The following is a 20,510-nucleotide window of genomic DNA, read 5'->3' on the forward strand; positions in this document are numbered from 1 at the left end:
ACTCTGCAGGTATGTACCCTGGAGGGGGTGTGCTCGGTCATATGGGAGCTCTCCTCGGTCCTCACGAAATCTCGGCCACCCCCGCTCCCTACCACCACACCCCATCCCACCCTGACCCCCAGCAATGTCACACCCGAGACTGGACATTTGCTCCTGATGAGTGGTGACTTTGGGCTCTGGGGCGGTACGGTGGGCCCAGGCCTTTCAGCCCGGGTCTGGCCCCTGTCTGGCACTCCGTTGCTGTCGTTCGCTTGCCTGCGTCCCAGCCACCGCCCAGAGCCCCAGCCCACCGCTGAGCCTGAGCACCCTGCACCACCACGCAGCAGTGTGGCACGCACGCTGACACGCCACCCCGCCCGAATGGAGCCCCCCCCCACTGTCACCGCCTGCCATCTGCCTTTCCTGCCACCCTCCAGGCTCGGCCCCATCTACCCGCCACCAAGCCCCTGGAGCCCCGGCCCATCTCTCACACGTCCTTGTCCTTCCCTGCCCTGCCCCGGTGTCCCCCAGTGCGGGCCTCCCTCCGGCTCCTCCGACCCACCCATACCGCACGCCCACCCCTAACGCAGATCTGTCCCAGCCTCACACATGTGCCTGGCATGGCGTCGCCACCGCCCCCATGCTTCTGCAGAGGCCCCGCTCCAGTGGCCTGCCGATCTTTCTTTCGGCCAGGTCCCCGCCAGCCCCACGCCTCCCCCTTCCCGCCGGCACTCCGCGCAGACGCCCCGCCCAAGCACCCCTGGGCCTGCCTCCCAGCACCCGGCTCGCCACCGCCCCCTCTCCCTGCCATCGTTCTGCCCCATTCCCTGATCCACGTGGGGCGGCCACCAACCATGGCCCCAAGCGCCTTCGGCCCGCACTCTCAGCCATGCACGCTGGCGCCCAAGGCCCCGGCAGGGGCGTCGAGGAAACCTCCTGCGGCGACGGCAAGCACACGTCGGGCCACGGGGGATCCACTGCCACAGGGGAATCGGCTCTGTCCCATCGCGCCCGAGTGTGCCGCCCTCGCCGCACGTTGGTGCGCTTCATCGGCCGTCCACTTCCCCTCCCCGCGAAGGACACGGTCCTTGAACAGACGAGACATCCTTTGCTGACACACCAGCCCAAGATCTGGCGGAGAGGAGGCTGCGGTGGGCGATTACCCTCGGGGAGAGTTCCTAGGGGAAGACGATGACAGGTTGGGGAGAGGGATGGAGTGGATCCTGGATAGACGGTTTGGAGAGAATGGGAAACTATAAGAGGTCATAACTAGGTGAGGGGTATGTGGAACAGGGCGCTCTGTGTGTGTGTGGGGGTGTGTGTGTGTGTGCATGCGCGCGCGAGCCCGAGTGCCCACCCTGGGTTAGGAGTGGGGGAGGGAGACCTGGGTACATCTTGCCTCACTCCGGTAGCACTGAGAGCTGTGGTCAGGCAAGGGAAATACCACGCCGGTTGGGGTGTCCACCCTGGCAGGCATCGCGGCCTCGAGCGCATCTGCCGCCTCCCGGCTGGTTGGCTAGGTTTTCCCGGCCGGCCCGCCCCGCCCGGATCTGCCTTCTCTCTCACTTCCACGGCTGCCGTGGTGTGACTCGCGGCACAGGTCCACATTCATCTTCACCCCTGTGCCTCCGGGGGAGCGAAGAAGAACGCAAGAGCCTCTTGATGAATGTGAAAGAGGAGAGTGAAAACGTTGGCTTACAACTCAGCATTCAGAAAACGAAGGTCGTGGCATCCGGTCCCATCACTTCATGGCAAATGGATGGGGACACAAGGGAACCCGGGAGAGACTTCATCTTGTTCAGTTCAGTTCAATCGCTCAGTCGTGTCCGACTCTTTGCGACTCCGTGAATTGCAGCACGCCAGGCCTCTCTGTCCATCACCAACTCCCGGAGTCTACCCAAACCCATGTCCATCGAGTCGGTGATGCCATCCAACCATCTCATCCTCTGTCGTCCCCTTCTCCTCCTGCCCTCCACCCTACCCAGCATTAGGGTCTTTTCCAATGAGCCAACTCTTCGCATGAGGTGGCCAAAGTACTGGAGCTTCAGCTTCAACATCAGTCCTTCCAGTGAACACCCAGGATTGATCTCCTTTAGGATGGACTGATTGGATCTCCTTGCGGTCCAAGGGACTCTCAAGAGTCTTCTCCAACAGCACAGTTCAAAAGCATCAATTCTGCGGCGCTCAGCTTTCTTCACCGTCCAACTCTCACATCCATACACGACCACCGGAAAAACCATAGCCCTGACTAGACGGGCTTTTGTTGGCGAAGTAATGTCTCTGCTTTTCAGTACGCTATCTAGGTTGTCCATAACCTTCCTTCCAAGGAGTAAGCGTCTTTTAATTTCATGGCTGCAATCACCATCAGCAGTGATTTTGGAGCCCAAGAAAATGAAGTCTGACACTGTTTCCACTGTCTCCCCATCTATTTCCCATGAAGCGATGGGACCAGATGGCAAGATCTTAGTTTTCTGAACGTTGAGCTTTAAGCCAACTCTTTCACTCTCCTCTTTCACTTTCATCAAGAGGCTCTTTAGTTCTTCTTCACTTTCTGCCATAAGGGTGGTGTCATCTGCATATCTGAGGTTATCGATATTTCTCCCGGCAATCTTGATTCCAGCTTGTGTTTCTTCCAGCCCAGCGTTTCTCATGATGTCCTCTGCATAGAAGTTAAATAAGCAGGGTGACAACGTACAGCCTTGACGTACTCCTTTTCCTATTTGGAACCAGTCTGTTGTTCCATGTCCAGTTCTAACTGTTGCTTCCTGACCTGCATACAGGTTTCTCAAGAGACAGGTCAGATGGTCTGGTATTCCCATCTCTTTCAGAATTTTCCACAGTGTATTGTGATCCACACAGTCAAAGGCTTTGGCATCGTCAATAAAGCAGAAATAGATGTTTTTCTGGAACGCTCTTGCTTTTTCGATGATCCAGCGGATATTGGCAAGTTGATCTCTGGTTCCTCTGCCCTTTCTAAAACCAGCTTGAACATCTGGAAGTTCACGGTTCACGTATTGCTGAAGCCTGACTTCATCTTGGGGGGCTCCCAAATCACTGCAGACGGTGGCTGCGGCCGTGAAATGTAAACGACGTTCGCTCCTTGGGAGAGAAACTATGACCAAAACTAGACAGCATATTGAAAAGCAGAGACGTGACTCTGCGAGGCGGCTCCCTCTCGGGAAAGCTACGGGTTCTCCAGTAGTCCACGTACAGATGTGAGAGTTGGAGTATAAAGAAGCTGAGCGCCGGAGAATAGATGCTTTTGAAGTGCGGTGTTGGAGAAGACTCTTGAGAGTCCCTTGGACTGCCGGGAGCTCGAACCAGTGAATCGTAGGGGAAATCAGTCCTGAATATTCATTGGAAGGACTGATGCTGAAGCTGAAACTCCCATCCTCTGGCCACCCGATGCGAAGGACTGACTCACTGCAAAAGCCCCTGATGGAAGGCAGGAGGAGACGGGGACGACACGCCAGAAGATGAGGTGGTTGGATGGCATCACCGACTGGACGGACACGAGTTTGAGTGAGCTCCGGGAGTTGGTGATGGACAGGGAGGCCTGGGCTGCTGCAGTGCACTGAGCGACTGAACTGGTACTGATGCCTCCCGGGCGCCGTGGTCCGCCTCCCAGAGCCCACTCAAGACCAGAACCCTCTCGGAGTCAGCAGCGCCGCACGGGGGTCACAGGCAGCCCGGGACCGGGCGCGCAATGGCCGAGCCGCCCAGAGAGGGGCTGGCATGAGGGACATGGGAAGGGAGGCGCGACCGCGGCCACCGGCCCCACTCCCAGAGGCAGATCCCCCTCGCTCACCTTCGGCTGTGGCCACCGCCACCGCCACCGCCACCGCCACCGCCGCTGCCGGCCGGCGCGGGCGCCCACCGCAGCCCCCTCCCCTCCCCCCCACCCTCCCCCACCCCTCCCCCACCCCCCTCTCCCACCCCGCCTCCTTCCCACCACCAACAGCAGGAGAACCAGCACAAGGCCGGGAGCATCACCGCCGCCGCCTCCAGGGGCACCAGCCGCAGCCCCTCACGGGGGAGGGAGGCCGGGGATGGGAGGCCTCAGGCGGGTCGTGGTGGAAGCGGTGCGCGGTTGCCACCGAGACCAAAAGGTTTGCCCCCGGGGACGCCGTGGCGGGGGGGCCCTGCATCCTGCTTGGGCTGGAGGTGCAGGTGCCCGGGGGCCTCTGTCGCAGCGCTGGGGCCCGCGGAGCCAGCGTAGGCTAAAAGGGTGGAAAGGTCCGGCGGCGAGGAGATCGGGAGGTGGCAGGCGGAGAGGAAGAAGAAAGGCTTCCCTGACCGGGAATCGAACCCGGGCCGCGGCGGTGAGAGCGCCGAATCCTAACCACTAGACCACCAGGGAGCGCCGGGACTCGGCCCTCGCCTGCTCCCGCTGAACCCAGCGCCTCCATGCCACCTTGGTGCCCACACCCGGCCTCCGCAAGTCCAGCCGCCCGCCCGCCCGCCCGCCCGCCCTCCCTGTCAGTCCGCCTGCCCTAGCGTGCGTCTTGTTTTCGGCACCCTCAAAACACTGTCCCTCGCCGCCGGCTTCTCGCGCCCACGCCAAAAGCCGCGGGCCAGCTGGCTCCCTGCTCCAAGCGCTCTCTCCCCCGAACGCCCCTGCCGGGAGGGCGCTGCAACTCAGCAAAAGGTCGGCCCGCTGCGTTGGCCGGGAATCGAACCCGGGTCAACTGCTTGGAAGGCAGCTATGCTCACCACTATACCACCAACGCTGCACAGCCCGGGCCGCCGCCAGACGCCGGCCCCGGGCTCGCCCCAGCACACTCCTGCCGCCGCCGCCGCCGCCGCATCCCTGCCCCGACGCCCCGTCAGCCGGCGGCTCTGCGCCGCCGCCGGCGCTCCCAGCAGCCGCGCGGCGCCCCATCTGCGCCAGCGCTACGCAGCAGCCGGGGTCCACCGGCGTGCCCGCCCCGGGGCGCCGCTCCCGCGCCCTTGCGGCCCTCCGGCCCTTCGCTCCCCGCCGCGGCCCGCGGACGCCTCCGCCCTCACCCCCGGGGGGCAAGGCGGGGCACGCAGCTCGCAGCTGCCAGCACCCAGCTGGCCAAAGCCCTTCTCCACCGGGCGCTGGGCGACGCCACTTGCCACGACGACAGGGGCACACGGGACCCACGCGCCTGCACGCCTCCCGGCGCTGTGCCGCGCCGCGCCGCGGGGGCGTCGCGAGCCTAGGAGCCCACTGCGGCAGCCACTGTGGGCGGGCGGGCCGCAAGATCCGGCTATGGTCGGGCAAGGCCGTGGGGTCGCCAAGGAGGCCCTGGCTCCGCCGTGGCGACCGAGCGCCCGGCGACGACCAAGGGCTCGGGCTGGAGGGCTGCACGGCTCGAGGGGGTCGACGGTCGGTAGACCGGGCCCCGCCGTGGGCGGCGCCCCGGCGCCTCGCCCAAAGGCGGAGGGAGGAGACGAAGGGCCCTTGGGGGCCAGGCGGCGGGCCAGAGAGCGACCGCGGCCACCAAAAAGGGTGTGTTGCCTCCCCGTCGGGGAATCGAACCCCGGTCTCCCGCGTGACAGGCGGGGATACTCACCACTATACTAACGAGGACGGCGGCGACCGCCCTGCCGCCCGGCCGCTCTCGGGCTCTCGGGCTGCCTGCCGACGCCTCCCCCTGCCCGCCACGGGCCCCGACCCGACCGCACACCAAACCAGCCGCCTCAGTCAGAGCGGCAGCCCCCGACCCCGACAGGGACGCGGACCCGGGGGACACGGGAAACTCCTAGCGCGCGCCGCCTCTTGCCTGCAACGCGGCCATTCCGCCGGGAGAAGGGGGCCCGAGAAGGCACGCGAGGCTGCGAGGACACGGTGGGCGCGCCGCCGGCCCGCGTCTGGCGAGGACAGGCGCGGGTGGGTAGGGGCCGGCACGCCAAGGGTCCGGCTGGGTCCGGGGCCAGGCGTGGGCGAGGGCGCGACCGGCGGCGGAGCCAGGCGCCTCGGCCGGCCGCCGCGCGCCGGCTCCGTCGCTCACGCACACCAGACGGCCGCCCGCCTGCCTGGCGCGGCGCACCGCGCGTCCCGCCAAGGGCGCCGGGGCTCGCGCCGCGTCGGGTCCCAGCCAGGCGAGCGGCCACGCGCCCGCCCAGGCCCGCCGTCAGGATGGCCGAGCGGTCTAAGGCGCTGCGTTCAGGTCGCAGTCTCCCCTGGAGGCGTGGGTTCGAATCCCACTCCTGACAAGCCAGCCTTTTGGCCCGCCCGACAAACGCGCCCGTCCTCCCCGCGCCACTGCCGTTCTCCACACACGCCCTCCCCGCCACCTGCAGCCCACACCAGGAACCTTCAGTCCTTCTCAGCGCATCTGTCCTCCCCAGCTGGCTGCGCCTGCAGCTGCCGGTTTTCCTGCCTCCCCGCCTCCCCGCCTCCCCTTCGCCCACCCTCGCCCATCCCCCCACTCCCACTCCCACTCCCACGGCCCCGCTCCACCCCGCCCCCGTCCGCGCCGACGCACGCAGCCCCGCGGCGGGTGGCAAGCCCTCCTCGCTTCGCCAGCGCTCCGACTTCTGCCTGGTGAACGGCCAAGTCGCTCTCGCAGCCTTGCTTCCCCGTCCGCCCCGGGCAGCTCTCCCTCCGGCCGGCACCCTGTCGTCCGCGCCCGCCCGGCCGCCCCGCCTGTGCTCCCCAGCCACACCGAGGCGGCCGAGCCCCCGCCTTGGCCGCCTGGGGTGCTGCGTGCCCTCGAGGCTTCACCGCCTTGCGGCCTTGGCCGGGCCACACCTGCCTGCCTCCCGCCCGGGACGCGTGCCACCCAGCCTTCCTGCTGGCCAGCCAACACCGGCCCTCCGTGCACGAGTCCGTCCCGGGAAGGGTGCTCCGCTGGGGAGTGAGCGGAAGCCCTGCGTGCCCGTCCACCCCACCCACAGGCGCCCGGCCCGCGCCCCCGACCTCGGCGCCACCGCGCCCGTTCCCGGGGAAAGCCGCTGCCCGGGCCGGAGCCAGGCTCGCCCTGGCGCGCTCGCTGCCTCAGCCTGCAGTCGCCGAGCCAGGAGCCGCTCTGCCAAAGGGCCCCTCCTCACCACCACCAATCCGTCAGAGCCGGACCCCTCGGGAGCGCAGGAGCCAGGGTGTCACACGCCTTTGCGTCCTTGGGCCTGAGCGCCGCTCTGCGCGTCGCGCTCCCACGCTCGCGCATCCGGCACGGCCCGAGCCCGGAGTCCCGGCCCCCGCCCGCTCTCGCACGCCCCACCCCGCCCCGGCCGGAAAGCCAGCCCGCCAGAGGGACTTTGGGTCGGGACTCCGCGGTCGCTGAGAGGAACGTCGGTGCGCGGCCGCAGCGACCACGCAGCGCCTGCCCTGACAGGGATCCCCGCGCCGGCCAGACGGCGTCGGCTCGCGGGCCCCTCGGGCGGCACCGACAGCGTCGCGGCGGCCGTGGTCGGCGCAGAAGGCGCGGGAGCCGCGTCCCGAGTGGGCCGGCGTCCCGCCGCCCGGGGGTCCCTCGAGGGCTCGCGCCCCGGGGTCCTGCACGCGCCCGGATCCTGGCTTTCAGGTCGCCCGCCCGATGGAGCAGAGAGATGCCCACGGGCGAGCAGTGAGCAGTGACGGGCGGGTGGCGGCCAGCGCCTCTGGGGCAGCGGCGGGCGGCGGCGGCCACCGGTGCATGGGTGGTTCAGTGGTAGAATTCTCGCCTGCCACGCGGGAGGCCCGGGTTCGATTCCCGGCCCATGCAGCCACTGCGTCCCCTTTTGGTCCCGCAGGGCAGCCCCAGGGCCCAGCTAGGTCTGCCCACTGAAACGCGCTCAAGGCAGGGCTCCTGCAACCGCTGGCTGCTCCCTGCCGCCAGCTGCCTCTCCCGCGCGGACGGCCCCCCACCCCACACACTCTCGGCCCTGCTGCCGAGGCTCCGTGGCCCCAAACCCCGCAGGCTCAGCCGCCCGTGCGCCCAGATACCTCCCCTGTGTTTACTCGCTTCCTCACCCGGACCCAGCCGGTGGCTCAGGGATTTCACTGGAAGGAATACCCCACCGCTGGCGCCCAGCCGCCTCCCCTCTTCACCTTTCCTCACGTCTCCAAGCTCCCTGGCTCACTCTCCCCACACTCCGAAAATCAATCACACTACGTTTGCACAGCCAGGGGCAAGGAAGTTGCCGCATCTGGCAAGGATACCTCCCTTTTCCCGGGAGGGTCCCTGGAGCATCGCCTTGCAGGAGGAGTTGCAAAGAAGTCCACCAGCTCCCGGCGGACTGTACTCTCGATTCATCTTTTGTCCCTGGGCAGAGAGAGGTTTCCACCAGCAACGCCCTCACCAGCTCAAACACCACCCCCTCCCCTGAAACCCTCTTGCCCGCCTCAGCTCAGCATCAGCCCTGCCCCAAGAGCACCACCACCTCAGCCTGCACCTTCACCATCGCCCTACTCCGCCAACCGGGCCCATCGCCCCCCCACCCTGCTCCCCCCGCCCCACCCCCATCTCCCCCATCCCCAACACCCGCCGCAGGCCCCGTTCCTCCCTCAGCCATGGCAAATCCTGCTCTTGTCAAGGAACCTGCCTTTGCTTTTGTCCCACTGGACTGCCTTCCCCCGTCCCACCCCCACCCCCACCCCCACCCCCACCCCCACCCCCACCCCCACCCCCACCCCCGGCCTGCTCCTTTTTCTGCTTCTTCCAACACAGGTGGAACTGATTTACATCCCTGGGTTAGTTTCAGGTGCACAGCAAAGTGATTCAGTCCCCTGTTCTCTTTCAGGTGATTTTGCATTGTAGCTGAAGGCGAGATTCGAATACAGTTCGCATGCTACACAGTAAAGCTTTGTTGCTTACCTACTGTACCTATAGGATGTCCTATCTCTCCATCCGACTCCAACTTTCCTCCCTCCCCTGCCTTTCCCCTTGGGTAGCCCGGTGTACGGTTTCTCCAAACCGTCTGAACGTCGGTTTCCCCTTTGCACGTGGATTCCTTTGTGTTAGTTGTTAGGTTCCACAAAGCTTTGTCCCTCTCCACCCGACTCACTTCACCAAGTGGACTCTTGCGTGGGTCCATCTGGCGTTGGGGCCCACGGCAAAGGCTGCTCCTTCTTGATGGCTGCGTCATATTCCACGGGACAGATACGCCTCATCTTCTTGTGCCGGCCACCTGCCGACGGGCACTTGGGCGTATCCCATGTCCCGGCTACGGCATAGAGGGCTGCGATGACCCTGGGGGATGCCTGCATCTCTACCCATTAGGGCTTTGGTCTTCTCCCGATGGGTACCCAGCATTGGGTTTGCTGGGTCATATGGGAAGCTCTTCTTCTTCCTATCGTTGGACCGACCCTCGACGGACTGACTTCCATGTAGTAGCAGATGCTGTTCTGGAAGGGTAGGATACTGGATCTTATTCCCTGTGGTATCCTGTGTATCCTTGTGGCTCCTCTCCTTTCTATGCAGTCCTACTACGGTATATCCGTGGAGCCCAGCTCCTCATTCATCCCTCCGGCCCTGACTTTGCCCTTGGGAAGCCCCAAGTTGCTTTCCTGTGGCTGGGTGTCTGTCGCTGTTTGGCACAGGGATTAAGGTGTACAACACTTTAGAATCCACCCATCTGTGCCCTTCTCTGTGTCTTCCCTCACCGAGGGTAATAGTCTGCAGCTCCGGCCGCTGTTGCTGCCAGTGACACTATTTGTCTCTTGTGGACGGCTCAGAGACACCCCATTCTCTGCCTTTCTCTGGTACTGCATCTTCGTGGGTGAGCCGTTGGTGACGGACACTAGGGTTCTCTCCTCGCCTCGGCTGTGGCGCACGGTGCTGCAGTGACCGTGGGGTTTGCACGTGTCTTGCCGAATCCAGAGCTGCGGCTTTCACGGATATGTACCCAGGGTTGGGATCGTGATAGCTCACCTGTTTCCGGCTTACTCAGTTACCTATCGATTTAGCTTAATTTTTAAACCTTCCTCCAATGTCGTAGTGGCGGCTGTGGGAGAAGTACAGTGGGTTTCCAATAGTGTGCTCATGTCCGACGGACTGCAAAGCGGTTCTGTTTCCCATGTACAGATTTCAGATTTCCTACGTGTTTTCAGACTCTTTTCCGTTGGAGGTTATTACAGGATACTGACTCTTAGTCCCTGCGTTGAACTGGATAAGCTTGTGGCTTCTCCCTTTACACATGGTCCTGCGGATCTGTTCGTTGCAGCTCCACAGCCATCCCTCCACCGCTGCCTTACCGCTTGCGTTACCCTACGGTGGTTTTCTTTGGGAGTCGGTTTCTCTTCGGCAAATAGGTTCGTGTCGTATTAGTTTACACATTCCACATGCGTTTGTCCAACTCGGTCTGACTTTCTTCACCGAGTGTCAAGAGTCTCTAGGTCCATCGTGGCTTTTGACAAGTGGCAATGCTTCCCTTCTTTCTTTATGACCGAGTGATATGTCCATGCTCCATCTATGCCACATCTTCTTGTGCCCGCCATTTGTGGATGGGCACTGGGGCTTGTTCCACGTCTCGGCTGTGGCAAATACTGCTGCTACATACATGGCGGTGTAGGGACCTTTAGATCTCTCCGAGTTTGGTACTCTGCAGGTATGTACCCTGGAGGGGGTGTGCTCGGTCATATGGGAGCTCTCCTCGGTCCTCACGAAATCTCGGCCACCCCCGCTCCCTACCACCACACCCCATCCCACCCTGACCCCCAGCAATGTCACACCCGAGACTGGACATTTGCTCCTGATGAGTGGTGACTTTGGGCTCTGGGGCGGTACGGTGGGCCCAGGCCTTTCAGCCCGGGTCTGGCCCCTGTCTGGCACTCCGTTGCTGTCGTTCGCTTGCCTGCGTCCCAGCCACCGCCCAGAGCCCCAGCCCACCGCTGAGCCTGAGCACCCTGCACCACCACGCAGCAGTGTGGCACGCACGCTGACACGCCACCCCGCCCGAATGGAGCCCCCCCCCACTGTCACCGCCTGCCATCTGCCTTTCCTGCCACCCTCCAGGCTCGGCCCCATCTACCCGCCACCAAGCCCCTGGAGCCCCGGCCCATCTCTCACACGTCCTTGTCCTTCCCTGCCCTGCCCCGGTGTCCCCCAGTGCGGGCCTCCCTCCGGCTCCTCCGACCCACCCATACCGCACGCCCACCCCTAACGCAGATCTGTCCCAGCCTCACACATGTGCCTGGCATGGCGTCGCCACCGCCCCCATGCTTCTGCAGAGGCCCCGCTCCAGTGGCCTGCCGATCTTTCTTTCGGCCAGGTCCCCGCCAGCCCCACGCCTCCCCCTTCCCGCCGGCACTCCGCGCAGACGCCCCGCCCAAGCACCCCTGGGCCTGCCTCCCAGCACCCGGCTCGCCACCGCCCCCTCTCCCTGCCATCGTTCTGCCCCATTCCCTGATCCACGTGGGGCGGCCACCAACCATGGCCCCAAGCGCCTTCGGCCCGCACTCTCAGCCATGCACGCTGGCGCCCAAGGCCCCGGCAGGGGCGTCGAGGAAACCTCCTGCGGCGACGGCAAGCACACGTCGGGCCACGGGGGATCCACTGCCACAGGGGAATCGGCTCTGTCCCATCGCGCCCGAGTGTGCCGCCCTCGCCGCACGTTGGTGCGCTTCATCGGCCGTCCACTTCCCCTCCCCGCGAAGGACACGGTCCTTGAACAGACGAGACATCCTTTGCTGACACACCAGCCCAAGATCTGGCGGAGAGGAGGCTGCGGTGGGCGATTACCCTCGGGGAGAGTTCCTAGGGGAAGACGATGACAGGTTGGGGAGAGGGATGGAGTGGATCCTGGATAGACGGTTTGGAGAGAATGGGAAACTATAAGAGGTCATAACTAGGTGAGGGGTATGTGGAACAGGGCGCTCTGTGTGTGTGTGGGGGTGTGTGTGTGTGTGCATGCGCGCGCGAGCCCGAGTGCCCACCCTGGGTTAGGAGTGGGGGAGGGAGACCTGGGTACATCTTGCCTCACTCCGGTAGCACTGAGAGCTGTGGTCAGGCAAGGGAAATACCACGCCGGTTGGGGTGTCCACCCTGGCAGGCATCGCGGCCTCGAGCGCATCTGCCGCCTCCCGGCTGGTTGGCTAGGTTTTCCCGGCCGGCCCGCCCCGCCCGGATCTGCCTTCTCTCTCACTTCCACGGCTGCCGTGGTGTGACTCGCGGCACAGGTCCACATTCATCTTCACCCCTGTGCCTCCGGGGGAGCGAAGAAGAACGCAAGAGCCTCTTGATGAATGTGAAAGAGGAGAGTGAAAACGTTGGCTTACAACTCAGCATTCAGAAAACGAAGGTCGTGGCATCCGGTCCCATCACTTCATGGCAAATGGATGGGGACACAAGGGAACCCGGGAGAGACTTCATCTTGTTCAGTTCAGTTCAATCGCTCAGTCGTGTCCGACTCTTTGCGACTCCGTGAATTGCAGCACGCCAGGCCTCTCTGTCCATCACCAACTCCCGGAGTCTACCCAAACCCATGTCCATCGAGTCGGTGATGCCATCCAACCATCTCATCCTCTGTCGTCCCCTTCTCCTCCTGCCCTCCACCCTACCCAGCATTAGGGTCTTTTCCAATGAGCCAACTCTTCGCATGAGGTGGCCAAAGTACTGGAGCTTCAGCTTCAACATCAGTCCTTCCAGTGAACACCCAGGATTGATCTCCTTTAGGATGGACTGATTGGATCTCCTTGCGGTCCAAGGGACTCTCAAGAGTCTTCTCCAACAGCACAGTTCAAAAGCATCAATTCTGCGGCGCTCAGCTTTCTTCACCGTCCAACTCTCACATCCATACACGACCACCGGAAAAACCATAGCCCTGACTAGACGGGCTTTTGTTGGCGAAGTAATGTCTCTGCTTTTCAGTACGCTATCTAGGTTGTCCATAACCTTCCTTCCAAGGAGTAAGCGTCTTTTAATTTCATGGCTGCAATCACCATCAGCAGTGATTTTGGAGCCCAAGAAAATGAAGTCTGACACTGTTTCCACTGTCTCCCCATCTATTTCCCATGAAGCGATGGGACCAGATGGCAAGATCTTAGTTTTCTGAACGTTGAGCTTTAAGCCAACTCTTTCACTCTCCTCTTTCACTTTCATCAAGAGGCTCTTTAGTTCTTCTTCACTTTCTGCCATAAGGGTGGTGTCATCTGCATATCTGAGGTTATCGATATTTCTCCCGGCAATCTTGATTCCAGCTTGTGTTTCTTCCAGCCCAGCGTTTCTCATGATGTCCTCTGCATAGAAGTTAAATAAGCAGGGTGACAACGTACAGCCTTGACGTACTCCTTTTCCTATTTGGAACCAGTCTGTTGTTCCATGTCCAGTTCTAACTGTTGCTTCCTGACCTGCATACAGGTTTCTCAAGAGACAGGTCAGATGGTCTGGTATTCCCATCTCTTTCAGAATTTTCCACAGTGTATTGTGATCCACACAGTCAAAGGCTTTGGCATCGTCAATAAAGCAGAAATAGATGTTTTTCTGGAACGCTCTTGCTTTTTCGATGATCCAGCGGATATTGGCAAGTTGATCTCTGGTTCCTCTGCCCTTTCTAAAACCAGCTTGAACATCTGGAAGTTCACGGTTCACGTATTGCTGAAGCCTGACTTCATCTTGGGGGGCTCCCAAATCACTGCAGACGGTGGCTGCGGCCGTGAAATGTAAACGACGTTCGCTCCTTGGGAGAGAAACTATGACCAAAACTAGACAGCATATTGAAAAGCAGAGACGTGACTCTGCGAGGCGGCTCCCTCTCGGGAAAGCTACGGGTTCTCCAGTAGTCCACGTACAGATGTGAGAGTTGGAGTATAAAGAAGCTGAGCGCCGGAGAATAGATGCTTTTGAAGTGCGGTGTTGGAGAAGACTCTTGAGAGTCCCTTGGACTGCCGGGAGCTCGAACCAGTGAATCGTAGGGGAAATCAGTCCTGAATATTCATTGGAAGGACTGATGCTGAAGCTGAAACTCCCATCCTCTGGCCACCCGATGCGAAGGACTGACTCACTGCAAAAGCCCCTGATGGAAGGCAGGAGGAGACGGGGACGACACGCCAGAAGATGAGGTGGTTGGATGGCATCACCGACTGGACGGACACGAGTTTGAGTGAGCTCCGGGAGTTGGTGATGGACAGGGAGGCCTGGGCTGCTGCAGTGCACTGAGCGACTGAACTGGTACTGATGCCTCCCGGGCGCCGTGGTCCGCCTCCCAGAGCCCACTCAAGACCAGAACCCTCTCGGAGTCAGCAGCGCCGCACGGGGGTCACAGGCAGCCCGGGACCGGGCGCGCAATGGCCGAGCCGCCCAGAGAGGGGCTGGCATGAGGGACATGGGAAGGGAGGCGCGACCGCGGCCACCGGCCCCACTCCCAGAGGCAGATCCCCCTCGCTCACCTTCGGCTGTGGCCACCGCCACCGCCACCGCCACCGCCACCGCCACCGCCACCGCCGCTGCCGGCCGGCGCGGGCGCCCACCGCAGCCCCCTCCCCTCCCCCCCACCCTCCCCCACCCCGCCTCCTTCCCACCACCAACAGCAGGAGAACCAGCACAAGGCCGGGAGCATCACCGCCGCCGCCTCCAGGGGCACCAGCCGCAGCCCCTCACGGGGGAGGGAGGCCGGGGATGGGAGGCCTCAGGCGGGTCGTGGTGGAAGCGGTGCGCGGTTGCCACCGAGACCAAAAGGTTTGCCCCCGGGGACGCCGTGGCGGGGGGGCCCTGCATCCTGCTTGGGCTGGAGGTGCAGGTGCCCGGGGGCCTCTGTCGCAGCGCTGGGGCCCGCGGAGCCAGCGTAGGCTAAAAGGGTGGAAAGGTCCGGCGGCGAGGAGATCGGGAGGTGGCAGGCGGAGAGGAAGAAGAAAGGCTTCCCTGACCGGGAATCGAACCCGGGCCGCGGCGGTGAGAGCGCCGAATCCTAACCACTAGACCACCAGGGAGCGCCGGGACTCGGCCCTCGCCTGCTCCCGCTGAACCCAGCGCCTCCATGCCACCTTGGTGCCCACACCCGGCCTCCGCAAGTCCAGCCGCCCGCCCGCCCGCCCGCCCTCCCTGTCAGTCCGCCTGCCCTAGCGTGCGTCTTGTTTTCGGCACCCTCAAAACACTGTCCCTCGCCGCCGGCTTCTCGCGCCCACGCCAAAAGCCGCGGGCCAGCTGGCTCCCTGCTCCAAGCGCTCTCTCCCCCGAACGCCCCTGCCGGGAGGGCGCTGCAACTCAGCAAAAGGTCGGCCCGCTGCGTTGGCCGGGAATCGAACCCGGGTCAACTGCTTGGAAGGCAGCTATGCTCACCACTATACCACCAACGCTGCACAGCCCGGGCCGCCGCCAGACGCCGGCCCCGGGCTCGCCCCAGCACACTCCTGCCGCCGCCGCCGCCGCCGCATCCCTGCCCCGACGCCCCGTCAGCCGGCGGCTCTGCGCCGCCGCCGGCGCTCCCAGCAGCCGCGCGGCGCCCCATCTGCGCCAGCGCTACGCAGCAGCCGGGGTCCACCGGCGTGCCCGCCCCGGGGCGCCGCTCCCGCGCCCTTGCGGCCCTCCGGCCCTTCGCTCCCCGCCGCGGCCCGCGGACGCCTCCACCCTCACCCCCGGGGGGCAAGGCGGGGCACGCAGCTCGCAGCTGCCAGCACCCAGCTGGCCAAAGCCCTTCTCCACCGGGCGCTGGGCGACGCCACTTGCCACGACGACAGGGGCACACGGGACCCACGCGCCTGCACGCCTCCCGGCGCTGTGCCGCGCCGCGCCGCGGGGGCGTCGCGAGCCTAGGAGCCCACTGCGGCAGCCACTGTGGGCGGGCGGGCCGCAAGATCCGGCTATGGTCGGGCAAGGCCGTGGGGTCGCCAAGGAGGCCCTGGCTCCGCCGTGGCGACCGAGCGCCCGGCGACGACCAAGGGCTCGGGCTGGAGGGCTGCACGGCTCGAGGGGGTCGACGGTCGGTAGACCGGGCCCCGCCGTGGGCGGCGCCCCGGCGCCTCGCCCAAAGGCGGAGGGAGGAGACGAAGGGCCCTTGGGGGCCAGGCGGCGGGCCAGAGAGCGACCGCGGCCACCAAAAAGGGTGTGTTGCCTCCCCGTCGGGGAATCGAACCCCGGTCTCCCGCGTGACAGGCGGGGATACTCACCACTATACTAACGAGGACGGCGGCGACCGCCCTGCCGCCCGGCCGCTCTCGGGCTCTCGGGCTGCCTGCCGACGCCTCCCCCTGCCCGCCACGGGCCCCGACCCGACCGCACACCAAACCAGCCGCCTCAGTCAGAGCGGCAGCCCCCGACCCCGACAGGGACGCGGACCCGGGGGACACGGGAAACTCCTAGCGCGCGCCGCCTCTTGCCTGCAACGCGGCCATTCCGCCGGGAGAAGGGGGCCCGAGAAGGCACGCGAGGCTGCGAGGACACGGTGGGCGCGCCGCCGGCCCGCGTCTGGCGAGGACAGGCGCGGGTGGGTAGGGGCCGGCACGCCAAGGGTCCGGCTGGGTCCGGGGCCAGGCGTGGGCGAGGGCGCGACCGGCGGCGGAGCCAGGCGCCTCGGCCGGCCGCCGCGCGCCGGCTCCGTCGCTCACGCACACCAGACGGCCGCCCGCCTGCCTGGCGCGGCGCACCGCGCGTCCCGCCAAGGGCGCCGGGGCTCGCGCCGCGTCGGGTCCCAGCCAGGCGAGCGGCCACGCGCCCGCCCAGGCCCGCCGTCAGGATGGCCGAGCGGTCTAAGGCGCTGCGTTCAGGTCGCAGTCTCCCCTGGAGGCGTGGGTTCGAATCCCACTCCTGACAAGCCAGCCTTTTGGCCCGCCCGACAAACGCGCCCGTCCTCCCCGCGCCACTGCCGTTCTCCACACACGCCCTCCCCGCCACCTGCAGCCCACACCAGGAACCTTCAGTCCTTCTCAGCGCATCTGTCCTCCCCAGCTGGCTGCGCCTGCAGCTGCCGGTTTTCCTGCCTCCCCGCCTCCCCGCCTCCCCTTCGCCCACCCTCGCCCATCCCCCCACTCCCACTCCCACTCCCACGGCCCCGCTCCACCCCGCCCCCGTCCGCGCCGACGCACGCAGCCCCGCGGCGGGTGGCAAGCCCTCCTCGCTTCGCCAGCGCTCCGACTTCTGCCTGGTGAACGGCCAAGTCGCTCTCGCAGCCTTGCTTCCCCGTCCGCCCCGGGCAGCTCTCCCTCCGGCCGGCACCCTGTCGTCCGCGCCCGCCCGGCCGCCCCGCCTGTGCTCCCCAGCCACACCGAGGCGGCCGAGCCCCCGCCTTGGCCGCCTGGGGTGCTGCGTGCCCTCGAGGCTTCACCGCCTTGCGGCCTTGGCCGGGCCACACCTGCCTGCCTCCCGCCCGGGACGCGTGCCACCCAGCCTTCCTGCTGGCCAGCCAACACCGGCCCTCCGTGCACGAGTCCGTCCCGGGAAGGGTGCTCCGCTGGGGAGTGAGCGGAAGCCCTGCGTGCCCGTCCACCCCACCCACAGGCGCCCGGCCCGCGCCCCCGACCTCGGCGCCACCGCGCCCGTTCCCGGGGAAAGCCGCTGCCCGGGCCGGAGCCAGGCTCGCCCTGGCGCGCTCGCTGCCTCAGCCTGCAGTCGCCGAGCCAGGAGCCGCTCTGCCAAAGGGCCCCTCCTCACCACCACCAATCCGTCAGAGCCGGACCCCTCGGGAGCGCAGGAGCCAGGGTGTCACACGCCTTTGCGTCCTTGGGCCTGAGCGCCGCTCTGCGCGTCGCGCTCCCACGCTCGCGCATCCGGCACGGCCCGAGCCCGGAGTCCCGGCCCCCGCCCGCTCTCGCACGCCCCACCCCGCCCCGGCCGGAAAGCCAGCCCGCCAGAGGGACTTTGGGTCGGGACTCCGCGGTCGCTGAGAGGAACGTCGGTGCGCGGCCGCAGCGACCACGCAGCGCCTGCCCTGACAGGGATCCCCGCGCCGGCCAGACGGCGTCGGCTCGCGGGCCCCTCGGGCGGCACCGACAGCGTCGCGGCGGCCGTGGTCGGCGCAGAAGGCGCGGGAGCCGCGTCCCGAGTGGGCCGGCGTCCCGCCGCCCGGGGGTCCCTCGAGGGCTCGCGCCCCGGGGTCCTGCACGCGCCCGGATCCTGGCTTTCAGGTCGCCCGCCCGATGGAGCAGAGAGATGCCCACGGGCGAGCAGTGAGCAGTGACGGGCGGGTGGCGGCCAGCGCCTCTGGGGCAGCGGCGGGCGGCGGCGGCCACCGGTGCATGGGTGGTTCAGTGGTAGAATTCTCGCCTGCCACGCGGGAGGCCCGGGTTCGATTCCCGGCCCATGCAGCCACTGCGTCCCCTTTTGGTCCCGCAGGGCAGCCCCAGGGCCCAGCTAGGTCTGCCCACTGAAACGCGCTCAAGGCAGGGCTCCTGCAACCGCTGGCTGCTCCCTGCCGCCAGCTGCCTCTCCCGCGCGGACGGCCCCCCACCCCACACACTCTCGGCCCTGCTGCCGAGGCTCCGTGGCCCCAAACCCCGCAGGCTCAGCCGCCCGTGCGCCCAGATACCTCCCCTGTGTTTACTCGCTTCCTCACCCGGACCCAGCCGGTGGCTCAGGGATTTCACTGGAAGGAATACCCCACCGCTGGCGCCCAGCCGCCTCCCCTCTTCACCTTTCCTCACGTCTCCAAGCTCCCTGGCTCACTCTCCCCACACTCCGAAAATCAATCACACTACGTTTGCACAGCCAGGGGCAAGGAAGTTGCCGCATCTGGCAAGGATACCTCCCTTTTCCCGGGAGGGTCCCTGGAGCATCGCCTTGCAGGAGGAGTTGCAAAGAAGTCCACCAGCTCCCGGCGGACTGTACTCTCGATTCATCTTTTGTCCCTGGGCAGAGAGAGGTTTCCACCAGCAACGCCCTCACCAGCTCAAACACCACCCCCTCCCCTGAAACCCTCTTGCCCGCCTCAGCTCAGCATCAGCCCTGCCCCAAGAGCACCACCACCTCAGCCTGCACCTTCACCATCGCCCTACTCCGCCAACCGGGCCCATCGCCCCCCCACCCTGCTCCCCCCGCCCCACCCCCATCTCCCCCATCCCCAACACCCGCCGCAGGCCCCGTTCCTCCCTCAGCCATGGCAAATCCTGCTCTTGTCAAGGAACCTGCCTTTGCTTTTGTCCCACTGGACTGCCTTCCCCCGTCCCACCCCCACCCCCACCCCCACCCCCACCCCCACCCCCACCCCCACCCCCACCCCCGGCCTGCTCCTTTTTCTGCTTCTTCCAACACAGGTGGAACTGATTTACATCCCTGGGTTAGTTTCAGGTGCACAGCAAAGTGATTCAGTCCCCTGTTCTCTTTCAGGTGATTTTGCATTGTAGCTGAAGGCGAGATTCGAATACAGTTCGCATGCTACACAGTAAAGCTTTGTTGCTTACCTACTGTACCTATAGGATGTCCTATCTCTCCATCCGACTCCAACTTTCCTCCCTCCCCTGCCTTTCCCCTTGGGTAGCCCGGTGTACGGTTTCTCCAAACCGTCTGAACGTCGGTTTCCCCTTTGCACGTGGATTCCTTTGTGTTAGTTGTTAGGTTCCACAAAGCTTTGTCCCTCTCCACCCGACTCACTTCACCAAGTGGACTCTTGCGTGGGTCCATCTGGCGTTGGGGCCCACGGCAAAGGCTGCTCCTTCTTGATGGCTGCGTCATATTCCACGGGACAGATACGCCTCATCTTCTTGTGCCGGCCACCTGCCGACGGGCACTTGGGCGTATCCCATGTCCCGGCTACGGCATAGAGGGCTGCGATGACCCTGGGGGATGCCTGCATCTCTACCCATTAGGGCTTTGGTCTTCTCCCGATGGGTACCCAGCATTGGGTTTGCTGGGTCATATGGGAAGCTCTTCTTCTTCCTATCGTTGGACCGACCCTCGACGGACTGACTTCCATGTAGTAGCAGATGCTGTTCTGGAAGGGTAGGATACTGGATCTTATTCCCTGTGGTATCCTGTGTATCCTTGTGGCTCCTCTCCTTTCTATGCAGTCCTACTACGGTATATCCGTGGAGCCCAGCTCCTCATTCATCCCTCCGGCCCTGACTTTGCCCTTGGGAAGCCCCAAGTTGCTTTCCTGTGGCTGGGTGTCTGTCGCTGTTTGGCACAGGGATTAAGGTGTACAACACTTTAGAATCCACCCATCTGTGCCCTTCTCTGTGTCTTCCCTCACCGAGGGTAATAGTCTGCAGCTCCGGCCGCTGTTGCTGCCAGTGACACTATTTGTCTCTTGTGGACGGCTCAGAGACACCCCATTCTCTGCCTTTCTCTGGTACTGCATCTTCGTGGGTGAGCCGTTGGTGACGGACACTAGGGTTCTCTCCTCGCCTCGGCTGTGGCGCACGGTGCTGCAGTGACCGTGGGGTTTGCACGTGTCTTGCCGAATCCAGAGCTGCGGCTTTCACGGATATGTACCCAGGGTTGGGATCGTGATAGCTCACCTGTTTCCGGCTTACTCAGTTACCTATCGATTTAGCTTAATTTTTAAACCTTCCTCCAATGTCGTAGTGGCGGCTGTGGGAGAAGTACAGTGGGTTTCCAATAGTGTGCTCATGTCCGACGGACTGCAAAGCGGTTCTGTTTCCCATGTACAGATTTCAGATTTCCTACGTGTTTTCAGACTCTTTTCCGTTGGAGGTTATTACAGGATACTGACTCTTAGTCCCTGCGTTGAACTGGATAAGCTTGTGGCTTCTCCCT

General features: G+C 64.6%; 10 non-coding genes across 10 annotated transcripts; 4 read left to right on the top strand and 6 right to left on the bottom strand.

The window, feature by feature from the left end:
• Nucleotides 1-4,267: 4,267 nt before the first annotated feature.
• On the bottom strand, nt 4,268-4,339 carry TRNAE-CUC (transfer RNA glutamic acid (anticodon CUC)). Its single transcript has one exon. It is a non-coding gene; the product is annotated as a tRNA-Glu (tRNA).
• Nucleotides 4,340-4,637: 298 nt separating this feature from the next.
• On the bottom strand, nt 4,638-4,709 carry TRNAG-UCC (transfer RNA glycine (anticodon UCC)). The gene has a single exon. It is a non-coding gene; the product is annotated as a tRNA-Gly (tRNA).
• A 755-nt stretch (nt 4,710-5,464) lies between these two features.
• TRNAD-GUC (transfer RNA aspartic acid (anticodon GUC)) lies at nt 5,465-5,536 on the bottom strand. The gene has a single exon. It is a non-coding gene; the product is annotated as a tRNA-Asp (tRNA).
• A 543-nt stretch (nt 5,537-6,079) lies between these two features.
• Nucleotides 6,080-6,162, top strand: TRNAL-CAG (transfer RNA leucine (anticodon CAG)). Its single transcript has one exon. It is a non-coding gene; the product is annotated as a tRNA-Leu (tRNA).
• Nucleotides 6,163-7,581: 1,419 nt separating this feature from the next.
• On the top strand, nt 7,582-7,652 carry TRNAG-GCC (transfer RNA glycine (anticodon GCC)). Its single transcript has one exon. It is a non-coding gene; the product is annotated as a tRNA-Gly (tRNA).
• A 7,070-nt stretch (nt 7,653-14,722) lies between these two features.
• On the bottom strand, nt 14,723-14,794 carry TRNAE-CUC (transfer RNA glutamic acid (anticodon CUC)). Its single transcript has one exon. It is a non-coding gene; the product is annotated as a tRNA-Glu (tRNA).
• A 294-nt stretch (nt 14,795-15,088) lies between these two features.
• Nucleotides 15,089-15,160, bottom strand: TRNAG-UCC (transfer RNA glycine (anticodon UCC)). The gene has a single exon. It is a non-coding gene; the product is annotated as a tRNA-Gly (tRNA).
• Nucleotides 15,161-15,915: 755 nt separating this feature from the next.
• TRNAD-GUC (transfer RNA aspartic acid (anticodon GUC)) lies at nt 15,916-15,987 on the bottom strand. The gene has a single exon. It is a non-coding gene; the product is annotated as a tRNA-Asp (tRNA).
• Nucleotides 15,988-16,530: 543 nt separating this feature from the next.
• Nucleotides 16,531-16,613, top strand: TRNAL-CAG (transfer RNA leucine (anticodon CAG)). The gene has a single exon. It is a non-coding gene; the product is annotated as a tRNA-Leu (tRNA).
• A 1,419-nt stretch (nt 16,614-18,032) lies between these two features.
• TRNAG-GCC (transfer RNA glycine (anticodon GCC)) lies at nt 18,033-18,103 on the top strand. Its single transcript has one exon. It is a non-coding gene; the product is annotated as a tRNA-Gly (tRNA).
• Nucleotides 18,104-20,510: the final 2,407 nt, after the last annotated feature.

The sequence above is a fragment of the Giraffa tippelskirchi genome, chromosome 5 (genome assembly GCF_054371585.1).
Source record: "Giraffa tippelskirchi isolate mGirTip1 chromosome 5, T2T-mGirTip1v1.2.pri, whole genome shotgun sequence".
NCBI lineage: Eukaryota > Metazoa > Chordata > Mammalia > Artiodactyla > Giraffidae > Giraffa > Giraffa tippelskirchi.